This window comes from Hetaerina americana, unplaced genomic scaffold, assembly GCF_022747635.1.
Source record: "Hetaerina americana unplaced genomic scaffold, ioHetAmer1.1.p SCAF_1, whole genome shotgun sequence".
In the NCBI taxonomy this organism is placed as follows: domain Eukaryota; kingdom Metazoa; phylum Arthropoda; class Insecta; order Odonata; family Calopterygidae; genus Hetaerina; species Hetaerina americana.
Window position 1 is genome coordinate 74,717,753 of NW_027286069.1, and position 27,872 is coordinate 74,745,624.

Sequence of the window (27,872 nt, forward strand, 5' to 3'; positions counted from 1 at the left end):
CAGGTTTCACTCGTCATAAAAATTATTACCATCACCTGCCCTCATCATACCGACAATCCAACGGAATTATGTAGTTTTTATCACATTTTTAAGCAGAACGGAGGAAATATTCTGGTGTCCACTTATCTAACTAAATTAATTTGCATACATATACTGTTACTATTACTAAGAATAATTTTATAATGCTTTTTATGGCTTGAGAGTTTTTTGTTGATAATTTATCATTATCTATTTCACGGTACTCTATTATCAAGGGATCGTCACTTCTGGCGTCTTCACGAAATATTGCTGGAACTAAGAAAATCAATTTGCGGAATTCCTCGAGAGGAGTCACTGAAATCTTCAGTTCAGAAGAAGGAAATGCAAGCGGCAGGAAGCTTCTACGACTGTAAGCTGCTACTTTTCTTAGTATTTCATATTATAAATTATGGTGGGGATCATTGCGTGAAAACGAATGAAAGACCAATGAAAACTAGCGAAACTGAAAAATTGGTTAAATTCATTCCAAATCCTTAAAAAAACCGACAATAGAACTATCGATTTCTTCATACGGTTAGGATTAAGAGCAGATTCAAGATTATCTAAGAAGTTACCGCAGGCAATTATGTCTGCATGATGGAGTTATGGGTGAATAAAAGGTTCATTTTCCTTGAAAAATACGTAAATCAATGTAGAATATGGCTAGTTTTCGTTAATATTTTGCAATTTATTGCTACGAGTTTTCGCAATGTATACTAATAAAGCGGCTGAACCAACTGTCTTTTTTAATAGCAGTCGATGAAACTTGATAGATTTTTATTTTTCCAGATATACTCTTCAAAATGATATTAAATTAAAGCTGTTGTTTTCAACGACGGAGGGTTCAGTTTGACCAACAGCTAACTCAATGATTGTTCTTTGACCTCATATGTCGTCAAAATCCTATGGGATTCAAGTAATTTATTCGTTTAAATTCTAATGTAGCTCAGTTAAGTTCCTTTCGAGAATACGTTTCCATACTACTGCCTGCTTTATAATTTTATTCACCCTTAGTTATTTCCATTTTAGGTTTATTATTACATTTGATTCGGAAATGAGGTTCTTTATATTCCTAGGCACTTGAATGACGAATGATCTTTGATCTCAACCCTCATAACTCTGCGATCGGCCTACAAGTGTGCAACCCAGAAGTCTGGAGCACGTCACGTCATGTTTATTTAACTCGCCCTTAGGTATGCCGGTGATTACTATGCTGAAGGGGCAAGTCCTAGGCAATTTGAAATTGTAACCATGAAGTAATCTCACTCCATAAATTTGTGTCGTTCTGTTAATGTCATCACGATCCGGGGAGTTTCTCCGCTCTCTTCTCTCTCCTGGGTATCAGTCTCAAGCCCTTTCAAATCTCCCTTAGTCATTTCTTCCACTCCGTGCCTTATAGTATAAGCCATCTCTTCCTTCTCAATCTTTCATCACCTCTCTCCGAAAGTGCAATTTTTGTGACTCTTTTTCTTTCCTTATCTCGACTTCGCTCATTTAAATTTTAATACACTTTTTTGATGGAAAGTTTTGGCGAAAGTTAAGTTCTTGACCTTGGGGTATATCAAATTAAACATAACTCACCCAATAAATCTGTCACATAGGTATTTTATGTATATGCGTGTATATATGTACACATATAAAGGATGATTCATGTTTATAATTAATTTGGACATTCTATGAACTTGATTTATTTTATCTTTAATTTAATATTGTGATTGTACTTAACAAAAACCTATTTTATAAAAGACATCAGGTTAACTGATTTTTCGTTTTTCATTCACCGGTCGCTTGAACTTTAATTTTTGAATTTGTTTAGTTTAGCTATTATTAGCATTTTTTGTAGACATTTTTAGAATAATACTGCTGGCCCGGTAGTTTTTCCATGTACTCATCCTATTTCTTAGGAGCACATCGCTTTCAAAGTTCTTACAAAGAATTTTACGCCTCTTGCATCGCGGCATTTAATCCACGGGGAGTGGTTTAGGGCTTTTCATCCCGCTGTGGGTCATGAAGTGATTGTTGAGGAAGTGAAATTTACGACATGGGGAGTGTTCTCATCCTCGTAAATTTCAACCTACGGCGGCGTTTTATAGGATTTTTCAACTTTTTTACGCTTCATCAAGTTTTTTTTGCCATAACCTCATAATTGCTCTGCCTTGGTAAAGAGGAGGTTTCAAATTTCCGGTGCTGCTTGGCGCATTTAAAAAATTCATGTGCGTGAGGTAAGAAAGCGGTCAACTATTTAATGAATCACAGGGACGGAAAGTTATTCCTGCTTGGAATGCGCACGATTCTTTGTCTCTTATATACAGGTCCTGTATTCACATGGTATTTTAGACTTTTATTGGCGTTTGCATCGGCATCAGTGATTTCTCTAATAATATCTCTACTCGGTACATTGAAATACTCAGCTGGATGTTACATTTTTTTATGTGGACGAATGAATAAACAAGCATATGGATTACTTATGATGCAATAATGATAAAAAATAGACAAGTCGACTAAATGATTAAATGGTTAAGCGGAGAGCCGTATTTCTGATACATCAATATGAGTTGTTTATGTGAATTTTCGTATCTGTTTATCAGTTTGAGTTGGTAACACTGAAAATTAAGATGATATTGAGAAGCGATCAATGCATGCTAATTTGATCAATGCGTGCAAGAACGGTGTCAACGATCAATGCGTGTGATAAGTCGGATGGAATTTCTCCTTATTCAGATTCCGTGACATCTCCGGGAATCATTTTTCGGTATATGTAGGACTCTTTTGAGATTTCTGAATTGCAAATGATTTCTTAGGTACGTCCTTGGAAGCACTCTTTCCAGTTACATCATTCGAGTAGAAAATAGGGTTGAACGAGTAGAATATAGGGTGACTGATCAGAAATCCCTCATTTACCAACATCTAACAGAGCTTGGAATAATGACACAGCAACACTACTGAGGAAAACTGTTCTAATTGGCCGCCAGGTAGGTTTTGCTAAGTATTTTTTTTTGATATGAGGAATTTGAGGGGCATGTAGTTCAAATCCCTTGGTCCTAGCACTTTACCGTCATAATCGTAGAAATTGTTTCTATAGTTAAGCTTGAGGAGGTCATTTGCATCTCAAGGATGCATGTTATCTGAAAATGACTGGAATTCAGAGCGGAAGTGACTGTTAGAAGGTCCCCATTAACCGCTTCTCAATGGAAGCCTGTGAGTGGTAGTAGTGGTGAGTATATAGCTGGGTGTACCAAAAGATCGAGTTTCTGTTAATAGTATACATCATAAATTCTCAAAATTAACATTGCGGTGGTAGAGTCTTGTTGTGAGATTCTTAAATATGAAATAATACATATACTTACCATTATCGTCCTGAAATGTTTGCATTAATAAAACTCAAGCGTGTTTGTGGAAAAGCACTTCGAGTTACCGGAGTAATTCAACCACCGTATTTCTTCTGCAAGGAAAATGAACGCAATTCGTTTTCATTATTATCGAATTATATTTCCTTTACGAATCAAGTCTTCTTATCGAGAAGTAGAATCTAGTTGAGTAATCAGTGAAGTGCAAATAAGAAAGAAGGATTCTCGGGTAATGGGATCGTGCTTTTATTATGTGAGAGAATGCCTAGTACATATTATGCTATTGCAGTTGATTAAACACCGTGCTTCCCTGTCAGTATCTTCAAGTTATTGAATTTCTATGTGAAATCTGTGGTGTCATTAGCATATAGAATTTGAATAGGTTTAACTCAGCTTGTAACTTTTGAAGAAAAATACATTGTAAAAATTAGGAGATACAAGAAACATTGTGAATAAGGATGTCTTTATGTAGTAAGAAAATGGCGACCTATATGTTCTGGTTGGCCTCGAGTCTTCCGAAATGGACATAAATCCATAAAATATTAAATCAAAGAATGTTGAGTTGGGTAACATTTTTATCTCGACGATTTTTATTTCAATCCTAGTTATGCTCATTGGAGAATTTTCATATTCTCGCCTGCATCTACACTAGATGCAGTTAAAAGTTGAAAACTGTGGATAAGTTATTGGGCTCAACGCAGATGAAAGCAGAGCTACCACTTCCGAAGTCTGCCCCATGTCCTGTGAGTGAGATTCTGATCGAATGAGTTCGATCCCAATCTCACAGTATTATATGATAATGATGTTTAATGCATCATAAACGGCGAAAAATTAAAATTATTAATAATAAACTTCAATTATTTAGTTTTTTTAAATATTTAACCATTTCCAAATGCACATAATTGTATTGAAGTCAATGCATTATAGGTACTTTTGAAGAGATGCACGTATCTTCAAAAAAATATATTTTTGGTGGCGTATACTAGGCAGCATATTCATAGCACAGGTGACAACATGTGATGACAAAAAACTTTGCTTAGTGGGTGTTGACAGACTTACGGACTGAGTTCCATGTCTTTTCCAGCTTCGAATCAATTAATCTAATTTATATCATATATGAAAAATTAATTTTTTAGCTCCTAGAACTCTTTGGGGATACATGGCTTCAAATTTTTGGTTTAGTTATTTTTTATGCCATAAAAATCGATGTTGTCTATGTATCCGGTAATAATTCTTGCATAACTGAACGAAACGTGTTTCTGGAGTAATTCTTTTGCCAGTTACTCTTATCGTTGTAGAAAGGGAGTATCAATCACCCGTAAAATTAGTCCCTGGTGCACTTAAAAGGGAGAACCTTAGTGCATTGTTCACTCTTAGGAATTCTTATCTTGTTTAAAATCGACTTTTGCGTTAGGTCACGTGGTCTAATTTTTTTTGTTTCAACGCCATCGAACGTCTGTTTTCCATCGTCTCTCCTTTTGCCTTGAACGATTCTCCAGACTTCCTCCGGCTTTCTCCCACCCTGCCATAAGCCCACCCGGGCATTCCACTCTCAATCCCCCGCGCCGATGCTTCTCTGGTCCTTCCCCTCACACCCTCCTCCCCTCCCTCCCCATCGCGCCCCAGCCGGTGCTCTCGCGCTTTGTGTGGGCCGCACACTCCCTCCCGAGGGAATTTCGCCTTCCCGTCATTCCTCCCGACTTTCGTTCTCTCCCACCACACACAAACTCCCCCACTCCATCCTCGCCCTCGCGAACGACTTGCCCGTAATCTTCCTCATTCTCCGTCCGACGAATTCTGTGTTTCTCCCAACCGCGGACGCCCACCTATTTTTCCGCTCGGCCGACTGCCTCTTTGCCGCATCCTCTGTCAGCTGTTTCGCTCGCCTCTGGAGTGTTTGATTTGCGTGACATGGTGGCAATGATTACATATTTGCAGCAGCGTTTAGAGCGAAGATAACTTCATTGACTCTCCCCGAGTGATTTGTTTTACTCAAAGAGGGCAGATTTTGTCATTTCTGATTTCTGTTTGACTGCTAGAATGCTAGATCCCGGTTTTACAAGGACGTTATTTCGCGAGTTTTGAGGAATATGCAGTCATACGAAACCCTCGCGAGTTTTTTCTTGGACAAAGATACTGAATTTATATGTACTTCTCGCTTGGGTAAAATTTGCTTTGGATGCCTATGTCATTGTTAATGGATATCGGTACAAATAAAAAGATTACCGTTTACTCACCCGCGAGCTCCCTTCGGAATTCAATCAAAATGTTATCGTTCGCTGAATCATTGCATAACAGAAATTGCCGCTTAACCATATATTTACCTAATCGTATAAAACCCTGTACATTGCTTAAATGAGCTTTATGTGTACCTCTCATTTATTTTTTCTTCCTTATTTGTCATTATCAGGATTCAATGCGTGAACATATATCTTCGCTTTTTCCATATTTTACTTTGCCCAATGTAAAACTTCTTCATTAAACTACATACTACTTGATCTCAGTCATTCTCTCGTCTTTGGATCAACTGGCGTATTATTAGAACTCAAATATAACCAGTTGATAAATACTTAGTTTTTAAAACATTGTGATAAGCAACAATGAAGGTTCTCTTGTCCTCTTGTTTGTTTGATTTAGTTGATTATTGGATTATTTCTTCGCCTATTAAAATGAAAGTTTTTGTTACTTAGATATTCCTCAATATTACATAATATGAACGGGATTGTAATTTTACCCTTATAAAATGAAAAGCCCGCCCATATTTTTATTATAAAAGAAACTGTTTTGAAATAATTTACTGTGAAAAATATTTGTAGTATTAGGTGTCGCAAAAACTTTTCTGTTCACCGTTACCATTGAAAAAAAGCCATTACCTTTAAATTCTCGCAAATCGTAAAAAAATAATCTTACTGCGGATATAAACTCTTGAAAACATTGCAAAATACGAGACATTGAACTTCCATGATTGACGCACTGATCAATCAAATCCTTAATTTCTAAAATTCATTTTATAACCTGTTCGCTTCCTCTAGTTAGGATTTTATCAAATCAGCATTGAATCGCGTGAAAAAATAAACGTATAAGACATTTTTGTCAGATGTATATAAAAATTACGTTTACTTCGAAGGCTTTTACAGTGATTCTGCAATGGTTCTATATTCTTTCGGATTTTCTTAATTCCATATTACTGTTTGGAAAACTTCAGCGCTCGAAAATTAATACTAAAACACTTATTAGACACCTTAAAAAGATTATTATAACCAAATTGACCCAAAAACACGTGTAATTGCCTATTCTCAAGATATTTTTTTTTACCTGTGGCTTCTGTAACTTTTTTAAATATTTCCTCTTCGTCTTCCAAATATTTATTCAACGGCTTTAATGGGGTTAGGTTGAGACTTCATAGTCCCTTCTTCCGCCGGACTCGTATACATCACCATAAGGATGGCCACAAACATCCATGCCTTAGTTGGAGAAGAACCCACCTAGACGGGACCCGAACCTGTGGATTGGCAGACGAAGGCATTACCCCATCGCCACCGGAGCCGGCAATAGTAGTAGTTTTGAACTCGATTTCTTTGCGACTTTCAATTTGAACTTCGAAGTAACCAGTTTTCTTTGGCATGTCTTTGACTTTGAGGGTTCAGAGTTTAAAAAGGCTCATTAGGGCGTGACGCAGACGTGCCACCATTGTAGGTCAATAAAAAGGGTATATTTTTAATCATTTTTCTCCACTATTATTTCATCTAGGGAACGAGTTTTTTAATGTTAGTTATCTTAGATCACAATCACATAATGACTAGTTTTTCCAAATTTTTGAAGACTGGATGTGCGGTACCAGTGCAGCAAACTGATTCCAGATCTCTACAGATATCAATTTAGTTAGGTTTTTATATTTTCTCGAGCACAAGTCACTCGTTATCAAATTTATGCATGCTAAAAAATTATCCCATGATTACGGACTTTTGGGTTAACCAGAAGAATCTTCATATCATGGTCCCATTATATTTTGCCAAAATATTCATTAATGCTAAACCGTTGCAGTCACTTCGCAAGTCCGACCAATGGCAATGGGTCAGTTCCCCATACGTTACGGGGAACTGTGATAAGGCAAGTTAATACGTAAATCGTTCAAATATCTCCTATTCTGCCCAAATAAAGTGGCTTGGCAGCAATTTCTCAAAAAGAAGTTTGCATATTATTTAAAGGTATGCCTTTAAAAGACAATCGATTCTTCGTTAACTTTAAAGTTTTTACGCTTACTCTGAAAGAGGAGTTTCTATTTCTTAAGCCAATGTTGTTATCTGTAATTAATAGGTCAATTGTAAACTGCAATATTCATAAGTGTTCTTCGAAGAATTAAGCATTATGCTTTCTAAATTGAATGGTTAAAAATCAATAATAATTGATTTCGAATATTTAACGAAACTTGAAATTTCCAAATGTGAATTATTTAAGTTGAAATTCTCTTCCGTTCCTGAGTATCTTCTTCACTGATTATCTCCTGTGATTACGGACGGTAATTGTTTAGTCTTCATTACATTAGTTTCTTGATTTCATGAAATAATTATGATTTTTGAGGTTTGTTTTGGCCAAGAAGTGTTTCTTTAATACGAGATTTGTATTTGAGAATACCGCTTTTATTAATGATAAATTATATAAAAAGCTAATTTTTTCAGAAAATTTTGAAAATATCTCTGTTTAATCCCAAAAATATCATTATTTTAATCATTTATTAAATATTTTGGATGAGTGTAGCGTTTTTATTGCTCACTAATTTCTCACTCTTCCTCTATACGTGTAAAACCTAAATCGCTTATCGCATGAATATTTTCGTATAGAAGTATCCTTTAGGGCCTTTTATCTTTTTGTATTCCGATTTCAAATTGTAAATCTAAGAGTACATAAAATGAAAATATTTGTTTAATGACTGGTACACAATGATGGTGCACTTTGCTGATAAATATTGATTACAAATTGATTATTTCACTGTGTTAATCGAAGGGACCAATAATTTGAAAGAATTATTTTGCTAACTACATAGATATTTGTGTGTTAGTGTATAGTAAAGTGAGAAAGTAGATCCGAATTAGTGCAAATCTGCAATTTAGGTGAATAGAATTGACTGTAGATGACATCCCACAAATCTCGGCCGCTAAACTGGAAAATCTTTTGCATACCATGCCCATTAAATACAGCGATTTGCATAGAGATGTTTGAGCGTAATGGATATTCTTGGACAGAAGAGCTACATTCCAAGAGTTTCCGCAGTATGTAGGTCCAGCTGCGTGGGACTTTTAATGGGAGATGGAGGCTCGTGTAATTAAGAGTTCACTAAAGGAATTTTGATCTGATGTTAGCAGTGTTTCGGGGCCGTTTCCAAAAGAGTGGAAAGCCAAATTTCATCTTTAAGTTACATTATGGCTCGTTTTTGAGCAGGGTTTAAGGCGTAGAGTCAAATCAATAAGATTATTAATTTAATATAAACAGAGTTTCTCATTATCAAAAATGTAATTAGTTTGAGATAGTAAAAATATTTCATTTTTATTTGGGCTGATATGTTATGTTACAAACGTAAATTATCTCATCATTGTGGGGATATTCAAATCAACGAGCTTCTGGTCAGCCGGTTACTTTCCTCTTCAAGACTAACGTTAGTGACTTCTTCATGAAGGTTTTAGACATCATTTAATTTCATTTTATAACATTTATTTCAATCGTAGTTATGAATTTATTGAAAATAATATGCGATAACGGTTTTGCTTGGACCAATGTTGGTTGATTCCTTACTAGCTATAAATTGATAGAAAAATGTTTCTGAGATAAAGACATTTATTTTCGGAATCAATCTTGAATCTTTCGGTAGTTTATCTTGTAACAGATGAACTAGCACGACGAATTGAGGGACCACCTAAGTGGATTATACTTTTGTTTTTCGAGTAAGCTTCAAGTTATGTCCATCCATTCCGTGGAGCGAAAATATTAGTCTAAGAAATTCTCTTCTGATCAGATGCTCTCGTAAAACCTATGGCAACGTGCATAGCAAGCCCTTTTTGCGAAAAAGATGCCGCATTTCAAAAATCCGAGGCAGTGACTTGTATATGGGCAATGTTTCTGCGAATGCCTTCCATAACCCCCTCCCTCTTACCATCTCTCCTCCCCCGGAGGACTCTTGACTGAGTCGCGGCAGCCTTTACCGAATTCCTTCCCAGTTTCATCGGGAACGTTCCATCGTATATCCCACAACTCAACCCCCTTCCGCCTCTCCGCCCTCTCCGTCTCTCCATGCATCCTCTCTCGCGTCCGCTCACCCTCGACCTCTCTGGCCCCCGCGGCCCCACCCTCCCCCTTTCCCCGCCGCGTCTCACCCTCCCATTGAGTGGCGGTCTCGGGAATCGCGCCTGCCTCCAGCGCGGCCTCGGTTAAGAACCTCCAACCCCGACCGGTTAAGAACACCCCCCCTCCTGGCCAGAATCAAGTTGAGGCATTTGTCTCCATCATAGAACCGTGTCGAACGCCGAAAAACAAATTCCATTTAATCATTCGGTCGGCATAAACTGTCCGTCCTTCCCCCTCCGGGACCCTCACGAACAATTTTTCGTCTCCTCTAACTAATGACACTCAAAGAGCGCGGTGGCGCCTTGGCCACTGTGGGGAAGAGGAAAGCTACAGAGCTTTGCGATCTCGGCTCTTTACACTCTTTGAGTTCTCGTCGAATCAATACAAACTACGCACCTCTGCTAGTAGCCACTGGCATCGAACATTGAATTAACGTTCTCAAAGGGTGTAAGACAGTCTAGGATAATTGTAATTTAAGGTGGTATATTTTACGTGTTCTAAAACTGTAATAAAATTGTTGTCGTATTTTTTTTGGAACTCTTTTCGTTATTGACATATACGTAGACAAGTAATACGAGTAGGATACACTATTTGGCCAAATTCTTTAAAAATAATAAAGCATTTGAAAGTTTTTGATGAAAATTAGCCACCAAGAATATTTAAAAAGTCAGAGGTAACAATGATTCATGCTCTATACCTTTGCATATTTAATGCTTGACTTAACCTTAGTAGTTTTAGCGCTAAAATGTTCAATTGAAGGCATCTTGCATTGGTTTACTTGCCGCTCGATATTGTATCCACGCTCTTTCAGAGTATTAACTAGCTTATGTGCGTGGAAATTCCCTCAAGAAGTACGTAGGGTTTTTTCTATGTTATAATGGCTACGTCACACTAGCAATGATCTCACTCTTTCATAATTGTGTATAATTGATCGGAACCTGCACCTTATAAAAATGATGTTTATGTAAGAATTTTTTAACCCTTGAAATTTCCCCGAATTTTTAATTCTTCAATCATCTCCCCTCCCTTGCAATTATTAGTGCCCAACAATTGTTTGTGTTTATTGATGATAAGGAGATCCATGCTTCATGTTTAGTCATAATACAACTTTAGATGCCTACACGAGAAAAAAGTTTTTCTTCTCTTCCATCTGTAAGAGTATCCGTAACCAACCGCGTCCGAGGACTGCAAAGTGCGGCGGGTCAAGTGAATAGGTTCCATTTAACCTATTCACCTTCTTTCCTCTCAGCTAAATTCCATCTGAGGCGCGCTTTTCCTTCCTGATCTCCATGGATCCCTTTGCGCCATAAATAAAGATGGAGTTGACGACGCCTAAAAATAATGCCAACGGCATAACTGAGACACGTCTTCATGTTATGCTCGTAATTGTGACATCATGGAGGGTTTTAATTCATGTCTTTTATTACCACACAAGTACATTCTACTTGTAAAAGCCCTAAAGTGTCGAATATGATTAGAACTTTTAATTGCCGTGGAATTAGTGTTGCTTTTAGGAGTATTAGGAAAAAACGAATTTTAAGCAGTTTGTTTACATTATTCGAGAAATCAGACAATAAATCACGATAAAATTTAATTTTAAAGCTATTTTTCTATTAGATTAAGGAAATATTATCTTTTGACGCTATGGAGATATTGCAGCCTAGGCACATTACCATTGATTGATGGAAGTAGTGACAAAAAGTAAAATACAAGTGATCAGATAGAGAAAAAAAAGGGCCCCATTTTTTATTTCCTTACTGACTACTAATGAAGCTACTGACGAAGGCGGCGAGACGGCCGAGACGTATGACAAGTTTCCGTCCTTTAATTTAGAATGACAAATTTGTGTGTGTATCCGAGTACGTTGTATGTATACATTCGTATTTAGGAAAAACAGTTTGAATTCGATTTAAGAAAGAGACGAGCATGATGCACATGGACCTTTCGGAGCCTGGAAAAGTGCCTGAAACTTTTTTCTTAACCGAAATTTTTTTTGAAATTACAAGTGCAAGCAGCGGCGAAGTATTCCATGTGTATACGTCAATCACTATTCGTCCAAGCGATATTTTGAAATTCAATTCGCAATATATTAAATTATAATAATACCTATTTTAAATAACGAAAAAAAATTTTATTGCCAGTTTTGAAGGTGAAATAAAAAATAAGACGTTTTTCTAGGTTGATATTATCAAATACTGAGTACTACCGAGTAAACTTGGTAATACCGAATAATTACTCAAAAACCAAACCTCCTTATTGCCTGTTTCAACTCATCTCTCATGCCAGAAACCGTATGGCGAGGTGTAATGATAACGATGCTGTGAAAGGATATTTCAGCCTTGAGAATTTGCCAGAAGCTTTGCTCGCATGAGTGAATGCATTTCTCGCATGAGGAAGGGGCCAGAGCTTTGCCAAATAATCAAGCGTTCATTTTGCTCATCCTGACTTGTCGAGGAATACCGCCTGCCTGCTGATTATCTAAGGATTGATATATAACTTCAAAAACATGAAAACCGACAAAGTTTATCTACACAAAGTCTCATATCTTCCGTCAGGTAATTGAATCAGTATGATTGAAGCAATTTCCACCAATCCAACAATCACTTCAAGTCTTGAGGAATTTATTTTATGTTAGACGTACTGAAATTACCTTTTTAATCTTTAAGCGCTTCTCTAAACTTACTGTGTCCTCCTGTTTCATTTTCTGTCCAAATCGGTATGGAGTAGGGTAGTAAAACCTTATTAACATTCCCAGCATCGAAAGACTTGTACCTGTTGGCGGTATTAATTATTGCTATTTTATACCGATTCTTGTTTCAGAAGTAGGCGTTTCTTTAAATTACATGCTTTTTAGGAAATATATGACATTTCACTAGGTTACGTCATATTGGCGGTTTTAGATGCGGACGAGGCTTGCTTGTCATGGTGCAATTAGTGAATTCCTTAAAAAGTTATCTCGAAATCTTTACCTTTTTCCTTTTAGTTTAGCAAAAAATTGGTAAAAAAATAGGAATAAAATCGTGGCGGTAAAATCAACTGACTTATTCGAATCATTTGGGATACGTTACAAATTCAGCGTTATTATGGAAACATACTACATCGAGATGATACTTAATAATAGATGTGAAAGTTATTGTGCACTTGATTCGTAATTTTTAGTTCATCCGCAACAATTTTCAGTTGATTATTTCATAGATTTGGGTCGCGGTAGTCCAGGGGGTAGAGCGTTGGACTACTGACCAGAGGGTCCCGGGTTCGATTTCCGGGACAGGCGCTCTGGGCAGCTGCAGCTCCACCCAAGCTATGTGAGTTTTCGGGTACCAGGTCTTTCTGGGAAACCATAACCGGCACAGGGAAAGGAACTGGCCCCCTACCCTGATTTGTGAATTTCACACGCCGTATAGGGCTTAGTACTGGGCGAATTCTACCATCACCTACCAAACCGACCTTCGGGTTGATTACTGTGTTTATGGTTCTCTTTATTTTTTGATAAAATTTCACGTATTTTTTTTATAATTATGCAGCAGTTTCAGAAATAATTTCCCTTGACTGAGATTCAAACCCGGATCCCTCGATGTCCGGCCTAGTCCTTTTGCCAGTTAAGCTACTGAGGCGTCCTCCTACACTCCGAAGCCCCCCCTCCCGACAAGCTCCCAAAATTTCGGAGTATGTAAGGATGCCTTGATGGCTTAATTAGTTGAAACACTCTGCCGGACATTGAGGGTTTTGGGTTCGAATCTCGGTCAAGGTGAATGATTTTTACACTCTTACATTGTTGCATTTCATTGCACATTTAGCGGATGACTCCGTTAAAAGTTACTGTTGCGGCATCTCCCGCAGTTTCTTGGTCTTTGATAGTGAATTTTGGAATTATTTTCTGCGCTGTAATATATCATTTTAATTCTTTTTAATGGTCTCACTCACCTGGCTAAAGCTAATATTCGGGTATCAACTGTGATTCATGACTTAGTAACAAGTGATGGTTACACTGTCTCCAAAGACAAACCATGAAGAAAAGGTCTTGCCGATATAAAGTAAGTCAAAATCTTACAGCATAATGATAAATTAAAGGTGCAAATTAAATCGAAGATTTACCTAAGCAGTATTTACCTTAGTAATATTTACCCTCATATTTAAATTTTTCTTACACCGGCATCAAAGTAGATCTCTCTTGTACCATTTTACTATAAAACCTCTCAGTGAAAAATAGGTTTTTCAAGTTTGCTATTTTTGCGCTGAAGTATCCTATTCGTATTCCCTTCTGTCTTTTTAAATGAACCATTAGTTATTATAAATATCCTTTTCACGATGGCTTGTACTCATTTTGTCTAATCATTATATAGCGTCCTTCAATCACTCACTGTGCTTACTACTAACGTCTTCTGTCTTGTCATTTCATCGCTGCCACCCACTTTTACTTTGATCCTTCAAATTATCCTAAATAATATTATTTTATTTAATTATCTATCATCAAACTTGCGTGTTTCAACCTCGTCTTGTTAACGTGAAAAATAATTTATAAGTTAACATGAAAGGCCCTTAATTTATTGTTCACATTCTCAATTTGCATGGCATTCATATGTTGTATCTGGGGTTTCGTTCGTATTTTCTTCTTCTATTTTATCTGGGTACTACTGCCTCACTCAAGCCTCTACGAGAAGAACATTTATTAGAATGATGAAATGCTAGCATAGCATCAGGTTAAGTCAAAGGAGAATTTTGAAATATTAAATGGATATGAATTATTCCAGTGCAGAACTAGTAATACCTTTCGAGCTCAACATTCAAGTCGTAATTTGTGTACTAACTAATTGTTCTCAATTCAGTAAGCCGTATCTGCTCTAGGCAGATAAAGAAAGCGTTGCGACTAGTTTTCGTAACATCTGCGGTGCATGAATAAGCCGCGTAATGTTGAAACTTATCCCCATATTGGTTGCTGCAGGGAAATTTAATGAAACGCTATTAGTAAATTACAACTAATTAGCTCAATCATAGTAGCCTTTCTCCGTGTAATTCTGAAAGAAAATAATGTTTAGCAAGAAAATGATTATAGTAACATTTTTTAAACTTGTAATTGTGTATAGTCATAGTAATGACTCTCACCATATGAATGACACTCTTCCTGATGGTTTCTAACTTCCTGCGCAATGAGTAAAAGTTGCATAAGAAATGGTTAAACAACCTTTTTTTCTCTAAATAGTCTGACCGTCTATTTCCATTAATCTTATGCTGAGACATATAGTGGGGGCAGCCAGTTTTACCCAGCACACAACAGTTGCCATCTTATCTAGTTAAGTAGAGCTCTAATGTGTTCATTTTCCGTCAAGTTAATGAATGTTGCCTGCCTTTTAAAAGTCCGTAGAGTGAACCTTATAAAATGTAAATTTCAAATGATATATCTAAGAATGACGCGAGGGATTAAAATGAATGAGAAAGGGAAACTTAGTCGAGAAAAACTTAGTTACTGTAATTAGAATACAAAAATGTGTAAAAGGTTTGATTAGAATTTCGCCACTAGATCTATATTTTAATAAAACGAAAAGGAGGTAGGTTGAGGTGACTATTTTTTTCAGCTCTAAAACTACAGTTTTAAAATATGGAATAAATCGTAGTACCTTAGTATCAGGATATAAAATCATGCAAGAATTCAAATCTTGGGTAAAGTACGGTGACAGAAATCGGATATTTGATTAGCTCACATTTCAGTCACTCAGGTGAAAACTCTATGTACCTGGCATTTGTACTGAACGAAATATCGCAGTGTATGTTTAGTTAGATGTTTTTCCATCCAAAGACGTTCATTGAAGCTATCCTTTTAAAGTTTCCTGATTCTGTGAACCTGCATGTTTATTTAAATTTAGTCTTTTAAAAGATCCCCTTTGAACTGAATATTTTTTACTTATTCTTACTAAGTGCTTAAATGAGTAAAGTTATTATGAGGACATGAATTTCTGCAAATAATGATTTATTGTTATTTGTGTTATAAGGTTAAAAGATATTTTTTATTGTTATATAAAGGATAAATATTGTTGTAGTTTATAATTGAATACTACTACTAATATTAATTTTTACTTGGCAAAAGTTGTAAGATTAGTTTCCAAGATTTCAAGCGTAATGTCGGCGAAAGCTAACAAAATAAATATCTTTTAACAATTAGCCTTGTTATCTTTCAAGATCGAAGTCTCTAAATCCATTATTTCAAATTTCATTGAATGAAAGTAACAATTTAATAGTAAATAATTTGATTGGTGTATTGAAATTCATAGGTTGTGCTTTCCATCCAAAATGTGAGCTACGCTGAAATGAACTAACGCGTATAAGTGCATTTTATATTTTATATCTATGGCATATAAATAACGTAAAAGGTATTGTTATTAGAAGCGTGGCATTTAAAATATCTATATAAAACATATTCAGTAATATGAATTTGAAAAATGACCCTGTAACCCATTTCAGTGGGTTCCTAGTTTAAGGCATGAGGTGACTGTGACCGCGTAAAGCGTTCCTATTTGAAAATTAGTTCCAACTGAGTGACGTAATGTACTACATTAGAGCCTCACCCGTCTCCCTGCATTCACCGTCTTTTAAAGCGAGAACGAACCTCGTACGTAATGCCCCCGCATGTGTGCTCCAAGCGAACTCCGTTTATTCAATTGACCGGGCGGAAAGGCCGACTAGCGATTGTGCCACGCTTGGATTGCATCTTTGCATTACACTCACCCAAGAGATAGCTAAAGACGGCCTTTCAGTTCAATGATTCTCACGTTGATATTTGTTTGTACCACTGGAGGTTATAAATTATTTTTCTTTCTTTTAAGTGTGTCCTGGTTGGTTAAAGACTGAAGTCATTATTTAGGACAATACTGGAGGCGTAGGATGAAAACGCATTCAACGCTTATTCTCTTCCTATAACGACCACGTTTCCGAGCCGTACAAAACGACATTCCGAATACAATCCGTCAGTAGGATACGAAGTCGTTATGGAAATTTAAAGAAGATAGAAAAACGATTTGGGATTTAAAAAAGTATAGAATGGCGATTTGAGCCAATGGAAGTAACTGATGGAAGTTTCAGGAGAAGGGTGTGATAGAAGGGAAGTGTGTGAATATATGGGAAGAGAAAAAGGGAAAATATGTACTTTGAACGGAATGAAGGATGTTTGTTAAAGAACTGAAGAAGATAATTCAATGAGTAGAACCTTTGTGGAAGTTCTTAAGAATTATCCCGCGAGGTTAATAGATGTTAGGGGCTGTGCAAAACCTGCATATATATATTCCCTGTATCAAACGATTGTCTGCCTACAATAAAATGGCACACCATATCGTAACGAATTTCTGAAAATTTTTAAAGCCCGAAAGAATAAATAATCTATCTCTAAAGCATGAAGGTAAAAATTGTGAATCGTAACTTTAAACAGGGAACATTATGGAAAGGTTATATTTTCTAAAGGCTTCAGTTTTGAATGTTTTAAAATAGACTTTCCTTAGTATTGGTATAATTTTATTACACATTTGGCCATGAATGACTTTTTATGATACTTCTGCTAATTATTCCATTGAGGTTTTTCATCTAATCATGGGTAGATAATTTTTGTAAACCCCACACTGCTATGCTGAAAGGGAGTCATTAATATAAGGCACGACTCCTTTTTCTTACGTAAATGCAACGATTGCGTTTTCTTCTTCATTTGCTGTAAACGTTGCTTCATTTTTGTAATCAACGCTGTCACAATATTTTTTGTTGCTCCAAAAAACTTTTCTTTTTTTTAACTGAATTAATTTGCCCACATTAAAACTATTTATATCTGTATGTGTCAGATGAGTTTGTTTTTCACTTAGTACTGTGAATCAAATTGAAAGAATTGGTGGGATATAAGGAGAAAAACTCTCCTCTGTCGATAAATCTATGTACCATGGCGCTTGCTAAAGCTAAAGAAATGAATATTTTAATTTTTTTTAGTTTCGTTGAAAATATTTAGTCCAAGCATTTAAAAGAAAAATTCTTCTCTTCCATGCGTCCAGATAAGATCGGAAATTTATTGTACACAATAAAACTTTTTTGAGCTTCAATACAAATATGGAGGTAGTTTGAAATACTACTTAAATTAATATTTGAAAATTCATCTTCTTTCTTTGATATCGCTAGTAAACTGCAGAATATTCAAGCAATCTGTTTTGCTCTCTGGGTATCTAAGTCTAGATCTAGTCGTTGGTCGTCATTTATTTCTTCACTAATCCGAAAAAGTATAACAAGAGCACTCATATTTTGGACTCACGTAGGATTATTTCAGTAGTTGGTAAAAAAGTGAAAAAAATGATCGGCCTCCCGGCGCAGTAATAAATCATAAAATCATCACATTCCGGATTTTGAAATGTCCCGGAATTAATTTGACCGTGAATTATTCTCAATTAGCAGTGTATTTCAGAGTGATACTTTAGTTCTGTCGAAAGTTAATGAGCCATAACGCGGAACTAGTTGAATGCCTTTGCCCACGCATACGGCGGTCCAAGCTGCTAACAGGATGTCATGAACTCGAGGACATAAGATTGGCGGCTAAAGCTGAAAACAAGGAAGGGTCGAGCCAAATGGAGAGAAGACCACATATGCTTGCTGTCTTAGAATTTGCCTTTTGAATGTTTTTCTATATTTGCCCTAAGTGCGTATAGTGAAGTAGTTAAAATGTTTCTTTCTATGCACTGTATCATTCTATTGAACTGCCAGCGCGTCACGTTTACCACTAACAGGCATGCTCTTTGTGTTACTTTATATTTTTATCACAGTTTTCAGTTAACCCATTAAATCGATTCTTTTTGTGTTCGTCTTGCGCCCTAAATAAGCTTTCTTTTATTTTTGGGCTTTAAGATCCAGGGACTAAAATTTTATATTTAAAAAATTTAAGCCTTATGTTAGATTTATGATATGACGAATAGCAGAATAAAATGTTTAACAAAAGAGAACAAAGACGTGAAAATGTTTATTGAAATTTATAGAAAATGTTTATTGGCATTTATAGAAAAAAAATTGACGTAACTTTCCGCTGTCTAACTTTTATTTGTTAAATTTTTCATTGCATTTTCTTAATTCGAATTTGTATTATTAAAAAGATTTGGGAATAAATCTCTCTTCTTCAAATCAATAAGCTAATTCGATGAATTACGGCAAATGCCACGACGGTTAATTCAATGGAGTTAAATCTGATTATGTTAGTTAATCCGCTGATGTGCTCCAAAATTCATTAATTTTAGTGCAAAAGTCATTCCGGTCGTGGTGAATTATTTTTAGCATTGTCAAACTTCTCCATAAGAAGATAATATATTTCTCTTCGTTTCTTAAAACATGGTGTTGATTTATTCCTATTAATTCCCTTACTGGCCTACAATTTCAATCAGATGTTCAATTTATTAGTTTTTGCTATTTAATTTTTAATTCGAAAAGATAAATAATCGAGGACGGTTTTGATGTAGAAAAATGTTTCGCTATTGAGAGAGAGGCTTATGCGTGTCCCAAATTTTTCTCGGCAGTGAAAATGAAAAGGCTTATTTATCTTTGGCTTTTTTTATTGTGTAATGCTTATCTTTATATTCTAAAGATCATGAATTTTAATGAAAGGGAGTAGACGTTCGTATATGGGTGACTTCAATAATCTCAAGGGCATAAGTGTATAACGGAAAATTCAGTAATTTTATTTTATTTACAGTGAAAACTTTAGGGCACAGGCGTAAGTCTCTCTCTCTCTCTCTCAATAGTGGACAATTTAAAAGGCATTTCCTCAGGAGACATTGTGTATAATTATTTTGAATTAATTAACAAACTTTAATGTGTGTCCGGTAAGAGAGATCTGTTCTTCTAAAGAAACATATTAAAATTGTTTCTGGCGGGGTTCTAGGTCCTAGATCCTAATTTCACAAACTTCCATGCTATTCCGCCGCAGAATTACGAACTATTCTTATTTGGAAGGTATCCGATATCAGGAAGTGTCCGTTTAGGAAAGTTTTGCAGTATGTTTGAGTTTTTGTAACAGATTAAATCTGCACAATATTTAAATAATACGTATATGGGCCATTTCTAGTGAGCGTGGAAATTATTGCAGTCATTTCGCATCTTTGAGATCATATAATTTAATACCAAAATAACGGCGTTACTCTTGGCTCTTAGCTTTTGCTGTATTTTATATTTGAGTAATTTACTTGTAGATAGCATAGCAAAAATCCATCCGAGTAAACTTTGTGACTGTTAGAAAATGTTATACTTATTTGAAATTTAAGTTCATATCTTCGTGGCAGACTTGCTAGATGTGAATGTGGAGACGAATAGAAAAAATAAAATAGAAAAGAAAATAAACGATATCCTATCTATGGAAGGGCAAGAAAGAAATATATTGAAGGGAATTGAAAGAGGGCAGAACAAGTGAATGTCGGGCATATTGGGTATCAAGGAATGCTGAGATGGAGAGGAAAATGTTGGGTAATAAAAATGATCTCAGTCCTCGAGTCGCCAAAAAATTAAACTACTGCTAAAAGTATGCTGGGTAAGCGACATAGAGGGGATGAGAAGAAGAGGCGTTTTGGAAGTACTGAAGGGAGAGAGAGTAAGTGGAAGTAAAAAAATAATTTACTACATGTATTTTAAGTGTATTGAGTGTTGCGGTAGAAATGCATTACTGTGATACATCGAAAACTCTCTGCGGAGAGAAGGAATCAGTTCCTTCTGTCCGCAGAGGAAAGTGGTGCGCTAATGAAAATTTCGGAATACGTGTATTGTCTTTTTTCATTTTTTTATCTCTGCATGTGTTGCCAATGCATCTCGCTCCTTCATTTGATTTATTTTTCACATCTGTGAAACTTTCGTAGAATATATATATATGTGTATATGTGTATATATGTGTATATATGTACGTGTGTGTGTATATATATATATATATATACTAGTATATGTATATATATGTGTGTATATATATATATATATAGTATATATGTGTATATATATAATTATTCACATGGAAAAAATATATATACATACATATACACACATACATAACGTCCACACACACATAGGTTCTATATATGTATATTGATACTATATATGTTGATATACATATTCTACGAATATTTTAATTATATACATACACGCACAAACATGCTAATGTACACGCAAACAAGTTCTGTTTACATATATGCAAAGAGTCATCTACTTCCCTAACTGAAAAAGGTGTTCTGGCTACCAAAAATTCTAATCCTCCTGTTTCTCTCACCTTTTTGGCGATCTTATTTTTCTTTGCTTGCTTGTGTATGTCATGCCTCTGCCATCCAGCTATGTTATCAACCAACATATGTAATTAACTCTTTTGTTTAAATATCAATTAGAATCTGGATAATAAAAGAGAAGATGCACCCTAAGCAGCAGTGAGTCACGGAATAATTGGAACATATCGACTGTGTCCTTATGCATTCTTTATTTGCTATCTGTGTGAATTCATAGAACTTTAGATAGTACTGCAATTCGCTATTATTTCCTTAATTCGTACTTCTGTACCCTGGGGTAAAAAGTACACATTTGCGTCGCATGTACTCAGTCGCTGTTAAATAAGAGAAATGAGAAGGTAGATCTTAAATCATAAAGGAAGTCAAGAATCAAACAGATTTGCTGTTAAAGTTTAGTTTTGATGATATTAGAGTTGAAAAATCGTCATTGTCACGAATGGAAATGAAGGTAAACTTCATTTATATTAATTTTAACTTGTTAAAGTCTGATCCTCTGCCAAGAAATCTATTTTCTTGGAATTTGAACCTTCAATGTCGTCTTATTTTTGGATAATTCAATCCATTAATGGCGATGCCTTCGTTCTATTTCAGTTGCATGAAGTCGTTTAGTCAACCAGCTTCTATCAAGTTGTTTAATGAAACTGTGAAATAACAATTTTTCTATTGGTAAACATTAATAGACATCATCCGCTTTTCGTATTTTAAGAAGGAGATTAGACGTTTTTTTTCATGACTATAATTGATATTTTCGCGCTCATTTATTCCCCGTTATGTACATACTCAGCGGTATCGCCCTTCGATATCAGTCATTGGCCTCGAAATAAAATTGCGTCGGCGCGATAAGAGACCGTCTCATTTTCTTGCTCTATGAGCTGAAAAATTCATTCACATTTTGTATTAATGTGCCACGAATGAGCCGTTGGAGCATTTTTAAATTCTCTTTTTGAATCATAAACTTGTTGGTTGTCTACCTTAAGTTTTAAAAAAGCTTCTTTGAAATCTAGCATCTAATATATTATGTTTCGTTAACATTGGAAAAGTAGCATCTGTGTCCTAATAAGTACCCAAGAAAAACATTTTAGCTTTCAAATAGTATTGAGCCTTGATTTCTTATTAGAGTAAAATTTGAGTTTTGCTGGAATTGTTAAGAAATGTCCTGACGAGGCGTAATTGTCTAAAATTGAATGGAATGGGATAAATTTAAAGTCACCACTGCTAATGTTATTTATTAAATAATGGAGAAATTTGGTAACAATTCTTTAGCACTCGGGTTACTGGAAATACACGTTGAAGAGCTTAGAATAATTATTCATGATCGCATGCGTCTTTCTTATCAGTCAAAGTGAACGCTAACTTAGGAGTTCATCGACATTACCAAAGTCTCTATTCTAAACTTAGACAAACTCATTTTGTTTCAAATCACATTAAATGATATTACTATCAAAGTCATCTACCAATATTTTCATGTTAAAGGCTGTGGATTTTTTTAGAATTTCCAGGGATTTACGTTTTGTTCTAATTAGATGAAATTGTCTTAGATTTCCATTTTTTTTCTCTTTTACCATGCTAATGTTGACTTCAAGTTCATTTTGCCATGTGTATTAATATGATAAGTTATAAATTCACTGTTCCGAATTGACCCTGAATGGCAAGTTACGGTAGATTATGTACGTATTAAACTGCTTTCTTAATCCACTATGAAACATACTCCACAAACAAATATCCATGCAATTTCCGGGGGCCAATTCCAAAATTTTATGTAAAATCTTTCAATAAATGAAATGATAAAGGTCGAGTATTATTAATAAATTGTTAAAACCATTTGAATAAAGATAGATAGGCAATTAACAGTTTAGCGACTCCTTAGGGATTCCAGAAATCCGATTTCAGGCTTCAAGGATCTGCTTTCACTCCTCATCTATTGCATGTATTTCTGCACAAAGGAAACATTTTTACTAAAAATTAACTCCGAACTTTAGCGTCTTTGATGAGGAACATCTTCTACAATGGGCATAATAAAAAGGTTGTCTATTCGTTCGGGAGAGATAAATACAGCAAATGACCTATTTCTTATTATCATTTCTTACTCGCATTGATTTATATAAGCAAAATTTATTTTGTATTGAACTCATCGGTGTTTAATATGGAATCCTTGCATATCTGTTTGGTTCTCTATGTTTCTCTTCAAAAATATTTGAATCTGAAAAGAGGGAGGATAATGGAGGGTGGTAATTTCCGTTACCTTCAATCGGAAAAATCTCCGCCCATGGTGACCTGCGCCCCCGATAGGGCTGCCACCACACACTGCGGAGGTCTTAATTACCTGAGGGATCTGCTGCACGTCCTCCCGCGATGATGTAGGTGAGGAGGAATAGGAGGAGCCGAAGAGGGCGGTGAGGGAGGGAGGAGGAGGAGGAGGACGGCGCAACACGGGGGAGGAGAGCCATTGGGCAGAGGGACGGATAACACCTCTCTCACACACGCACTCCCCCTCGCCCCTCCGATTTCCTTTCCCTTCTCTCTTCTCTTGTTCTCTCTTCCTTCCCCTAGGCTTCCTGCCTCTTCTTCCTAAATATCCTCGGCTCCGTCACACACACACTCCCCTCGCCTCTCCCTTCGTTTCCTCCTCTCCGTGGCTTTCCTCTCGTCCTTTCCTCTGTCTTCTTCTCTGCTTGCTTGCTTCCTCCCTCCCTCCCGGTCACTTAATTCCCTCCCCTCTTCTCCCGCGGGCAGCCGTACCACAATATTATATTATTCTCACTCTCACACACCCTCGCTTCCCCGTCCGCCCTTCCGTCTCTGTCCCCCGCGGACGACGACGTCAAAGTGCACAAGCTCGCCGCCCCTCTTCGCCCCTCGCGTGCCTTGGTCCGTCTGCCCGTCCGTCAGCCCCGACACTATTGGCGGTCCTCCCTCCAGCATCACTCGGGGACCACTGACACACGCGGAATGTCTCCGGTCCCATCTTCTCTTCCCTCACTCTCTCTCTCCTCCCTTACCCCCTTGCCCGATCTTTACCCCGCTCTTCATCTACCCTTGCCCCCGCCCATCCTCTCTGGATCTGCCCCTTCATCATAAATGGGACCCCACCCTACCCCCTTACACCCGCTCTCATTTACTACCATCTCTCCCCTCCCACACGCGCCCTCTCCCATCCAACCCCCTCCACTTTTTTCACGCTCGTCTCCGTGCTCCAGTGTCACTGGCCGCCCCAAGGAGCCATCACTATTCCGCGTGGCCGCCTCCTTAGGCTCGCTCTTCAATACATAAGCACGTCGGTGACCGAAGACCGACAGCCCATCGTCTGTGGTGATTCTTTCCCGGCTTCCTCGAGATCGGACCCGGAGGATGACGCGCTCCGCCAAGCTCCACGTCACGGCATCTAGGATGCTAGGCGACATCTGCTATTGCGACAATTCCACAGAGGGATGGCCCTCTGTCTCCTTTACGTGGTTTCAATTTGTCGCTTAAGAATCAACTAAATTGCTCAACATTTAATAGAACTATTATTATATTATTTAGGCTCTACGGCCTTAAATAAGTTAATGGGTAGAAAGAAAAAAGAAATTTTTTCGGCCATAAGAGTTTTTCTATCTACCTAGTAAATGGATTAAAACGCTTAAGAACAAATAGTTACAAAGGTTCTTTATTGTTCTTCAATATTCTTCAATTTCTTCATTTAAAGGACCCCCCCTTTGGAACCCCCGGTACAATGTCACGGGTGACCATATTAAAATATCCCATGCTACTACTAGTTTCAACTAATTGCTTATGCCTACCCACATATATAACCTTTTCATGGTTCTTAGGAAATTAGTATGAGCAATGTAATGGAAGGACCGGAATTGAACCTTATTCAGTCGCACTTGCGTAAACTTCATGCAGTTCCCCTTCTGGGTGGATTTAAAAAGTGTCTAATTTTAAGCTATTTCAAGAAACCTATGTTCTTTTAATAATTTACTCCATGATTCCTTGCCCTTGCATTTTTACTTACTTCGCATCGCCTTATGATATATTCCACCTGCTGTCAACAATATTTCTGCCGAAATTTGGACACCTTTTGTATTCTTCGCCTATAATATCGGTCATTGCAAACATTTCGCCAAAGTGTAAAAAATAATTCTCTTGCTCAACTGTTTTCCATATACACTCACTGAACAGTCTCGCTACCCATTTCCTCATTACATAAAATTACTTTAGTTTTGGACGTTTTTACCCTAAGCTCCATCCACTCAGTTATATACGAGGGCGTTCCATGATAAATGATAAAAACGTTTCAGCAATATACCTTTACTAATTCTCCAGATTTTGTTAGTCCCATTTAGATGCAATACGCTTGTCCCACCTTATTTTCTGTCTTCGAGGACCTCCTGCAAAACATGTTTTGATTGGTTCTTTAAAATCACCTCAGCATCCTTCACCACCGTTTCTTTACGATGAAAAATGCTTTTCAAAAAAACTGTTTCTTCACATTAAGAAATAAAAAAGTCACATTGCGATACATCCGGACTATAAGGACATTATTGACACAATTAACAGTGATTTTCACAAGATATTCGGCAATAAAATTTACCATGTACCTCGTGTGGTGCAGGATCTAGCCTTTTGCAATTGATATAGTCTTGGGAAATTTTCAGTTCATCCACATAGTTATACTCCATTTACTGTTGTGTGTGCTGGTACGGTACGTTGACACTCCATTCCTTGAAAATCGAAAAATGATACGCATAGCCATATCTTTCCCAGCAGAAGCAACACTTAAATTATTTTGGTGTTGCTAATGCCCGAGATTCCCACACAGCTGTGCTGTCTGCTCTCAGGAGCAAAATGATGTAACAAACAAATTTCATCTGCAGTAATAATCTTCGAAAGAAATTCGCTCATCTTTCTCTAAGGTGCACTTCAACTTCGAAAAAACCTGAACGCAAAGGTCCTGTTGTTCGGTTATGAGTAGTCTCGAAACCCACCGTGCACAAGCACGTCTCTTATGCAATTTTTCTCTTACCAGCGTGTGTGACTCAGTGACTTTTAAAAATATTTCTGATAATGCTCTCAACATTATTCTTCGCACACAATGGCAGCAGCGTTGTTAACGTTTACTTTGACAAAAGCAGTAAATGGATCTCCAGGTCCATCATCCTTTGAAATTGGTTGTCCCCCCTCTTTAAACATTTTATACTATCTTCTAACTGTGGTATATGGAAAACGGACTCTCCATAAGATTCCTGTAGCACTACGTAGATCTCGACACGATTTGTTCAGACGGAAGCAAAAATTCATTATTCGTCGCGTGTTACCTCCATCGTTTCCGTAGGCAAACTGAATGTTCTTAAATTTGCCAGTTGACGCAATACTAGAGTCAAATCAATAAAAATTGTTTCATATATAGATTACACTACAAGTGTAACACAAAATTAATTGTTTGCAAGGTAAATTATGTGAATAAAAAATTATGATGAACATTTTGTTGAACAAACCTCTTATAAGATATCCATAACCCCTTGTAGATCATATGACCTCTCATCCATGTAGAAGGACTAGTGAAAAGAAGAATGTGTGCATTTACATCTCCAATCATTACGCTTGTCTTGTGCATGCATCCTTATGTTACATATCCATCCTTAAACATATTGAACGGCCATGCTTATTTTCTAGCGGTAAAATTCCCTGCATTCACTCTCACCGCCTAATGCATGTGACTCATAATAATACTCCATTTAACATTAATTATATCAATCCATAAAATATTTCCCGTAACAGTTTCTAATTGGGCAGCATCTCAGGCTGTCACTGCTAATTCTCTGCTGTAGTATCTATCCTTTTGCTGTCTTCTCGGTTTGTTATTTTTGCCAATTTCCAAAACAGCTTTTTTCTTCCAATTTTTTCTTCATTTTTTCACCTTTGCTGTATTTATTCTTTCCTTACTTCATAAAACTTCAATTAAATTGGAATTAATTTCTTTTACGGCATTTTTGTATTCATTATTTTACTCTTTGGAAGTATTATGCACCATACCGAGCTTCCTCCCCTTTAGCTGCAATCGTCCTCTGTCTCTCTTTTTCTGTCCTCATTGAATCTGTTACTTCTTTAGTTCACCTGCATTCCATCTCTTTTCATTCTTCCGACCGCACTTTTATGGGTGAACTTTTTGTTCATTCAACAGTCATTTCTTTCACACTCTGCAGACAAGTATTTCTCAAACTTCCGTTTTCAATATATATATTTTTCTCATTACGCCTGAATCGAGTTTAGCTTCGTTAAGCGTGAATTCGTATTGCTTTTTTGCACATTATTTTTTGTCATTCGGCTTTGTGACATTTATTTTTAGTGGTTTGTCGACCATAATTTTACTTATACCCACTTTTCCAAAGACCTAAATTTCAAACTACCAAATTATGGTCTTTCGCCTACTCAGTAACTCTCATTACTCCCATGTACTTCCCCAAGTCTACCTCTTAACATATACAACGAAATCAGTCATGCTCGTAGAATATCTCATTTGCCATGCACAGAAGTAACGGAGTATTCGAGACAATCTTTTCGAGCTACTTTTCATCATTGTCAATTCAGAGGAATCCCTTCCAACACCAACCCTGCCATTCATTCCTCCTAGAACTACTATTCTCTCACAAGTATCATACTCATCTGAAACTAATGTTAGTTTTTCGCAAAACTCATTCTCCACGTTTTCAGTTTTACGAATCACTGATACTTAACGAGCTTCTGTATGAAACAGTTACTCGAGTATCTAATTTCATGCTAACCCAGACACACGTGTTCTTCATTGCAAGCATATTAACACTCGTTCAGATTCAAACCCTGTTCTGACTACTCCTGTAACTGTAACTCCTGTAACTCTCGTGTAACTTCTGGCCACAATTCCAAGCCATTTACATCCGTTACATCA

General features: G+C 36.6%; 1 protein-coding gene across 1 annotated transcript in view; it reads left to right on the forward strand.

Moving 5' to 3' along the window:
* The first annotated feature begins 334 nt into the window (after window positions 1-334).
* Window positions 335-27,872, forward strand: part of LOC139686109 (uncharacterized) — a 179,855-nt gene continuing 152,317 nt past the window's right edge. Inside the window, exon 1 of the mRNA XM_071583296.1 lies at window positions 335-388. The gene's annotated coding sequence lies outside the window, so the exon portion shown is untranslated. The remainder of the gene's footprint in view (window positions 389-27,872) is intronic.